This window comes from Adiantum capillus-veneris, chromosome 25 (assembly GCF_014529385.1).
Source record: "Adiantum capillus-veneris isolate H3 chromosome 25, ASM1452938v2, whole genome shotgun sequence".
NCBI classification, from domain to species: Eukaryota; Viridiplantae; Streptophyta; class Polypodiopsida; order Polypodiales; family Pteridaceae; genus Adiantum; species Adiantum capillus-veneris.
Genome location: NC_140955.1, coordinates 78,675,884 through 78,685,205, shown reverse-complemented (window position 1 = coordinate 78,685,205; position 9,322 = coordinate 78,675,884).

Here is a 9,322-nt window from a genome sequence, read left to right as displayed (position 1 = left end):
ACAAGGTGACACCTCCACCATCGGATTCTACCTCTTGTTGAAGTCCACATAATCCTCCATATTGGGCTTAAAATAGAGTGGGACAGAAGAGTCTACCTCAATCATCTTTCCATTTTTCATGAGACGGTGATCCTTGCGTGGACATACATTACTTGAACTCTCTAGGCCTAGAGAGAGCGTAAGCCCACTTGCTTTTACCAAATGCTTTAGGGCTTTGTGGTTGATATTGTGGACAACTATTCTTTTACCATTGGAGAAAAAACAATTGGTGCTACACAAAATCTGGCTGATGTGAGAGTGTTGATGCGGTTCTCAATAGAAAAACTCACCGTTATTCCCTCACCTCCTCTCTTGGATTTTAATGATGCTACAACCTGGTAGTAGAAATTTGATCAAGACCTTGAGTGCTTCTACAGTCTCGTCTTCTTCAGTCTTCCAATTTGAAACCTTTTGTACCACTCATTCATGATTGATGGCAAGCATAACTACCTTTGTTGACTGAAGGTCTTTGAAAATCCCTCCTCAATGGGGGCACCAAATGAGAGGTGCACGATGGACCCATCATAGGAGGTACACAATAGGGGTGCTACGTAGCTTGGAATGCGATGAGGACGCATGGTAAGGGTTCTGCACATAACACACACACACACACACACACACATCATTAGAAATTCATTAATATAGGCTTCATAACCACCATAACTCAAGGAAGATGTGAGAGAAGGAGAGAGTGGGAGAGGAAGAGATCATTAGAGCTTCATTAATATAGGCTCATCATTAGAGCTTCATTAGAGATCATTGTAGCTTCATTAGATCATTAGAGCTCAAGAAAAAATGAAGCAACCTTGTAGAAAATTTTAGGTGACTTTTCCAAAATTTTGCTATAGATAGTTGAAAGTTTCATGTGCAAAAAAAAAAAGACTTTGGAGTATATTAAATAGTGGAAAGTTCCATGTGTTTGATATGGCCATTTCAAGAATATCATTGTATACAAAGAAAAATATGTTTTTGATGTATTTGTGAGTTTTAGAAAGTGATACATTGCTTGCCCTCTCCACTGAGAAATCAAGGTGGCAAGTAGAAGGGCTTTGGTATGCAGCAATTATTGGATCATTTCAAATATTCAAAACTCCATAAGAGAGTACTTTGATATTTTCATTCTTTAGATATAAGTATTCAAAACCTCAAATAATATCAAACTTTCCATGCTGATCAACTAAATGTATCAAAGTACGTGGTACATACAGAATTGGGGTGCCTAAAACCTTGGTTTCAATGTTATTATGGAGAACTCAAGATTTTCAAGAGTTTTTGCACAATAAAAAATTCAAGATAGAGTTCAAGCAACCAGATTTAATTAAGTTAATGAGCCCAAAAAATATATAGTTTCTTGGTTTAAACAAATAAAGTCATTTGAAGTTGTCAAATTGCACTAGAATAACTTACCATTTTGGAAGACCAAAATTATGCTCTTATTCAGCATGTGCTTAAGTATGAAATGATGCCTATAACTTGCATGTGACTTGAAAACTTATCTTTGAAGTGCATTCCATAGTTTTGTAGCACTAAGTGCTAACACTTGGCGTTTAGAAGCATAAAAAAGGCCATCTCTACAAAAAGATATAAGAAGTTTATGAACTTTTTGGCAAAACTGCTTGAAATCTTACTAAAACTTATGACTTAGAACTTACCATAATTCTCCCCATATGGATTGTATTTTGATATAGAGAAAAATAGAGTGCTTTCTTTCCCTCATAACCGACCTATGGCAGAAGCAAGGTGTAAAAAAACTTCTTTCTAGCTTGACAAATACATTGCCAAAACTTGGTAGAAAAACAGGACACTTTAGCGTCTCAAGACACTAAAGTGTCCAATCAGAACTAGTGTTAAACACCATACAAACATTCACGAGGGGAATTGCACATAATCAACATATCAAAAACTCATGTGTGCATGGTAACTCAAACCTCTTGGCCATTAAGAAACCAAAAGTAATAACCATATCAAATACTATTCTATAATAGAACTACGTGTGCTTAGAGGTGCATACACAAGGATGTACCTATGAGAGCTTGAGTGCTAGATCTTGGTTGTTTGTGTGTTTTTACAAAAGAGGAGGCCTCCTTTTATAGGCCAAGAGAGTGATTAGGGAAGAGATTATGAGCAAGAGGGCTAATTTTATGCCAATCATGTGAATTCAAGTCGGTAAGCTTCCCTTCTTTAGTGAAACACGTTCGGAGCGAGTGCATTATGCTAGTGGGGGTCCGCACAGATCAAATGGTCTCTTTTACTTTGCATTTTTGGGCTGCTAACAAAATCCATGGCGCTTTAGGGAGTTTTATCAATCCATCGGGTGCTGCATGTGGCCAATATTGCTTTATACGATCCACATTTCTAAGGTCAACCTTGGCTCTCAAAGTATCTTTCTTGCCGGTCAGATCATGTCCCACAACAAATTACCCACATTCTTGAATATGTGCCTTGGATCAAGCAAGTGATTGATCATGAGTCTGGGCCAATATAGTAACTTGTACCATAGAGAGAGTCTCTTCATCCCTGGGGGCAAACCGTCATCACATATCTCCTTTTGCTCTAACCATGGTTGTGCAGACATCCTCGGTGGCTCTCTTCCCAAAAAACCATTGCGTAACTCATGATTATCTGGAAGATACATTTGATGACCTTTGTAGATTTTCTTCCTCAGTGAGGGTTCCCAACGTGCATTAAGTCTAGTTCCACATGTGAGACATTCTCTGTATCCGCTTGTTTGAAGCCCTGCATGTATACACATGACAATAGATAAGCTTGAGAAAAACCAAGATTTACAGTGTTTGAGTTTGAGCGTAAATCACCTGAGCATTCTGTTAGTGCGGGATAGTCATGCATGGTCCACATTAGAATGCCTCTGATCAAATCATTCCATCGACCTTTGTGTCGGATTATATCCACCAATTCTATGCCAATCCACAATTTTTGTAGCTCTTTCAATAGTGGATGAAGATACACATCCATATTCTTCACTTTATACCGCCCCGACACAATCAAGCTTAGAAACAAGTACCCCTTCTTGATATTCAACCACGGGGAATGTTGTAGTTGACGATGACAACGGGCCATACACTGTAAGATTTTCATCTTTGACCAAATGGATTTACACCATCCATAGCCAGACCTATGCGCAAATTTTGAGCTTCCCTGGAAAAATCGGGCCATGTATCATCTATATGTTTCCAAGCTACCCAATCTACAAGAATCTATAGCACACCATCTGCATATCTATTCTCCTCGTGCCATGATGCTAGGGAGGCCATGGATTTACATTCAAAGAAATGCTTGATGCGAGGAAGAACTAAAAAGTGTCACAAAACCTTTTGTGGAATTTTTTGTCCCATGAAAATCTACTCGATATCTCTCGAAATCACATTTGGACACTTCTCCATGTCCATGTATTCTCCTCTAAAAAGAATGCAGTCCTTAGAACAAGCGTGAATTTGAATTGTAAACCATCCCCAAGTTTTGCAAGGTCTTTCTTGCTTCCTCTCTGGAATATGGCATCACATTATCAGCTGGCAAGTATTTGCTCTTTGAGCAATCTACACAGCGACAAAAATGCGTTACACTTGTGTAAGTAGTCTATTAGATCATTATACATCTAGAGTTTTTTATTGAGGTAAACACATTGTAATAGATCACCTGAAAAGTGTTGTGACACTAGTGTCACTCCATCCAAACTTTTCCTGCATGTTGAGAAGAACCATGAGCACCTTCAATCTAGACACATGTGCTCCATCATACAATGCCATATCGGCTTCACATTTCATATCATCATAGATAAGCCTTTTTGAATCCATGATCATCTCGATCATTTTATTGATCTCGGGCTCAAACATTGCCTCATTTGGAATGTGGTCTGCATGATCATCCTTCGAGCTGTCACAGGCTATATCTTGTGGCCTCATATATGCTACTTAACCAAAGCGCCTACGAACACTTCTATTGGGTTGAAACGATTGCTGTGTGTTGGCGAGCATCAGAGTTTGACAAGTTATAATTGGCAACAACGTGATCTATAATAAATAGGTCAAACTTGACAAATTCATGAACGTGCTGCAAAGAAACGCGTCTTGTCCGTTGCACAGCATGTTTGCATTGATTACTGTTAGGGGGAAATCATGTTAACATGTCACGCTTTTTCATGTCCCGAACAATAATAACTAGCACAATTTTGACATATGCTAACTAGTACAATAACATAATGTAGAACTTGCCCAATTCTACCATGTTTTTATTCTCCTAAACTAAACAAACATCAAAATTACTAGACATCATCCCCTTATTAAAAGTGTACAGCCTAGTGAGGTCATTAAGCCCCTTCACATTAAACGTTGCCCACCTCATACTGGGGTATTATGCACCAATTGTGTTTGCTCTTCATTATCTATTTCTTGCATGTGCACTTCTAGATGTATGCCCGGTGGGTTGACCTCATCAATAGTGAGTTTACCTTTCTTTCTTGATTCATGTGTCTCCATGAGGTTGTCTATAGCCGCCAAGGTTTTCTAGCTAGGTCACAATATTTGTCCACATCTCATATGTATTGATTGTAGGTGATGTCCAAAAGTACTATCATTTCTATATATCTGATGAAATCCATGATACATTTTTTGTCCAAAGAGGCCTTTCTATTTCGTGCCTCGATATGGAACTCTGACAAGTTTGAAAATGGCACATCACTTAACAAGTTTAGGTCATGGGAAGGGTGAACATGATGGCACACATGCTTTGATTAAGAGTCAACTCACTTTGGAGAAACTAAATCTAGACTATCAAAAATTACAATGTGCAGTAGTTGTGGTGCCATTTTGGAGAGAAACCATGTCCAATGGGGCTACAACTTATTCTTCTCAAGTATCACCAGCTACTCGAATGTTTAGGGAGGTCAAGGAAGTTTAACTGCATAGAAGACAGTGTTGGGATTGTAAACCTATGTCATGGGTACATTGTGTAAATGGGTACTCCTTAATGAATAGAAAAGCTCTCAGGTGTAGGCAATTCTCATGCTTCGGTACTAATTGTATGCAAGTCATCTAGAGGAGGTCTTATAATAAATCACATGTTCCTACATGGGATTATGTCAACCTTGAACCTATAGATGATGTCAAAGATGATGATGAGATTGAATATTTTTCATATAAAGGACACCATGATGCATTAAGTGATGCACTTAGTGCTGGTGACAATTTTGTTGTTATAACTCCTCATGAAAATGTGGAGCTTGTGGGTCTCTGCCTTGAAATGCACACAATAAAAGGCTTAGACTAAAATTTTGATGAAAGATGCATGGGGGATTGTTTGCAATGTAGACTCATTTGTTGTCCAGGGGTTATGGTACAAAAAAGTATAAGGAAATCCCTATGAGTTCAAGCTGTTGAATTGTAAGATTAAAGCTACCTTGAAATCCCACCTTGTACAAGCTATTAAGTTCCCAATGCATAAAGTGGGATGTCAAAGAAAATTCCTAATTTCCTTGGAAGTGTATTAGGCTATTTACAACAGCACCCCTTTTGATGTAGCACCCCCTCATCACCTTGCTTATCCTTGAATGCAAGGTTTTTCAAAGAATGTCTAGTCCTTGAAAAGGCTTTTGTGTATGCTTATTATATACAAAACCTAAGATGTTTTTTACAAATTTTGGAGAGTAGATGCAAGTAGAACAAGGGTAGATACCATGCATACTACCTAATTTACCAATGATGTCTAGGCGGCTACTAGAGATATCCTTGTAGCTACCAAATATATCCTTATAGCTACCATATATATCTTGGTATCTACTAGTATTATCTAGCTAGCTGGATGATTGAGAGCTACCAAGATGACACTAGTAGCTACTAGTGCTACCAACAAGACTCTACAGCTACTATGCACAGATTGGTAGCCACTATGTAGAATAATATCTACCTATGCAATCAATACTAGAGTGACTACCACTCTTAGACATTGTAGATGCTATTTCCTTCTAATAATAGATTCAATACAAGGGTTTCTACCAGATAGATTGGTGGCTACCAATAAATACTCTAGAAGGTACCACGCAATACATGGACTCAAGGTATGGATACCATGCATACAAGGGTAGCTACCATGCTGGCTATGAGCTACCAATGATAAATTGGTGGCTACGAAAGATATACTGGTAGCTACCAAGGATATCCTGGTATCTACCAGTATTATCCTGCTAGCTGGATCACTAAGAGCTACCAAGGTAACACTAATGGCTACCATTTCTACAAACAAGATTGTGCAACTACTATGCACAAAACTGGTAGTCATTATGTAGAATGGTAGTTACCAATGAAATAAATAATAGTGGCTACCACTATTAGACTTTGGTACTTGTTGTTTTTTCCTAGTAGTAGATTCAATACAAGGGTTTCTACTAGATAGATTGGTGGCTACCAATAAATACTCTAGAAGCTATACATGCACTCAGGGCTTTCAATATTTGTAGACCTCATACACATAAATACTTTGGAAAGCAAATGGTGGTACTCAATTCATAGACTTTGGGCTTTCAATGTATGTAGACCTTAGACCCATGATTAATTATGGTATAAATATTTTCAAGTCAAAATCTTGATAGCTTGTCGCACACAGGTCACTACAATGCCTACAAACCTTACACAACAAGTTGACTCTATAGCAAAAATAAAGGTAGGAGACTTATCGTTTGAGATAAGTAAAATAAGGGGTCTTTTATTTACTCATTCAAAAAAAGCAGTAGGAAATGCGTCGACCTTTTTTCGATAATAGGAGAAGCAACCTGTTAAGTGGGTCACCGCGAACAACGTCTGCATCATAGCTTTTTGTTACTAAACATAATCTTAATATGTAAGGAAGTGACTCGGGATGGGGCACGGAGAAAAACTAAAATCTGTACTGATTGTCAAGAACTTGAGTGTGACTTGGTAAATTTTGCTCCAACTTAGTGAAACTTGACTCAGAGGCTTAGATTGAAGTGTTAAACATGTGTATATGCTCTGATGACCAAAAAGATGATAATATTTGCCAGAAGTAAATAACTGCGATTATTTACTTTTGGCAAATATTTCAACTTTTTTGACCAACCCAACATACCACCAACTTTATCATGTTATATTGAGCACAGAAATAAAATTTAGTAAGATTTGGATCATTAACACTAGAATGGTAACATGACACTTTTATGTCCTATTAAGTGACCATTTTGCTTAAATTATTTAAAGACTATGAAAATGAATTTCTAGGTGCTACATATCCACAAATTTGCCTTATTAACTGAAAAAAACCTGACATTTTTTTTGGAATATCTATCTTATTTTTAACTTTACTCTTGCACAACATTTTTGAACCTAAACTGTGTGAAAAAGGGTCCTGTTTTTGTCTTTCTCAAATTTTTGCAACTATACCACTCTAAACTTAATGTTTGTGAGGTTTAGATTCCTAGAGGATAAGAATTTATAGTTTTCAACATGTTTTGATGCTTCTAGGGAGAACTGAGTGTTAAAACTGAAAGTTATGACCAACTTACAAGAATTGCATAATTCTGTTTTTTGGCCAAAATTAGCACTCTTATTATTTTTTTAGTGGCTTTCTTAATATAAAAATGCAATTTTGATTGTGTAAGTGGCATGTATAACATAAATCTAATCTTCCTTGAGTTTTGGGGGACCTAATCTGCTATATAGCATAGTATATGATGATGGTTGAGTTTTTTATTGTTGCTGAAGAATACGAGACATTTTAGAGTAGCAACTATAGCTTTCTCAAGATTGCTAGTTTCTTAAGCCAATTGTGTGTATATTGTAGGTAGTAACCATATCTTATCATAAACTACAAATTTTCTAGATATTGAGTAGTTTCTATTAGATTCTAGAGTTCATAATGCTAAACCCAGTTTTGTCATGTTTGCTGTATTTAGCACTTCATCATTGTCCCCAAGGTTCCACTTAGTAAGAGATCCATTATTCTTTTGACATGCTCCATGGATTCTTTTGAATCCAATGGCCCAAAGGGAACTAAAAAAACATGTATATAGTATTAGTATTGAGCATGACTATAGAAACTTTGATGATATGTCTACAAAATGGCAGAAATGCAACTTTTCCGTACTTATTTCTTTTTCCTTAAAAAGAAATAGTGAGGCAAAAGAAACCATATGTTTTGATTACCAACCCATTGAAGTTAACGAGGCATTTTATCTCATTTCCTACAAAAAATCCCCACTCTTATTTATATGCAATCAACCATAAGAAATGGCTGTTTTGGGAGAAATGCACTGGTCCATCAACTTTGGAGGCTTGTTGTGACAAAGAGATGAGAAATTTTACAAGTTTCTCTTTTTTTCATAAGTAGTAGTCCTTGTATCATAATCTCATGAAAGGATTTTTCAAAATGAGTGGATCTACTATGGTTTCGGAAATTTTTTGCAAAACCCTGAAATGACACTTTTATGTCCTGTTAGGTTACCAGACTAGTGTTAAAGTGAAATTGTGGCCAAATTTCTAAAGTCAGCCTGCAGACAAAAAAGTGTTGTTAAATTGAGCAATAATTATCCAAACTTGGTACAACTTTGCTTGGGAGCTTAATTTGAGTTGCTTAACCAGTTTGTATCAACATTTTGGCAAAATGTTGCAAAAAAATTCCAGTTGTAAATAATCGTAATTATTTACATCTGCTATAGAATAGAACAATTTTGCACATCTGAGTACACCACAAGGTCAAGCATATAAATTAGAACCCACAAATCAAATTTGGTGAAATTTGGATCACAAAATTGAGACTTAAGCCAACTTCTTGAAAGCTGAGTCTACGGACACTAAACAGTTGATAACTGGGATAAATCTTGTTCAAACTCAACCAAACTTGTCTAGAGACCACCACAAGCTGTATACATGGCAAAACAAGCTAAAAGTGTAAAAGCTAAGAAAAGTAAATAATCACGATTATTTACTACAAAGACCCAGAGACAAGATTTTTGACTTTTGAGTAATTTGTACAGTGTTTGAACAACATAATACAAGGCCACTGGTCAATCTTGGATTCCATCAAGTCCAAATTGATACATGTTAGCTCAGTTTTCAAGTTGCAGATTAGTCCTTTGGCTTTTTGCAATATTAGAATCTGAAAGTCTCAATTGCTGACTCACTTAGCTCAAATTGAAGTGATACACATCGACCAGTCCCAATAGTTAGCAAAAATTGTATATTTTTTGAGAGAAAACAACTAACTTGGTTAAAATGATACAAGAATCACATTACAAGCAAGAAATTAAGAGCTTGACAGG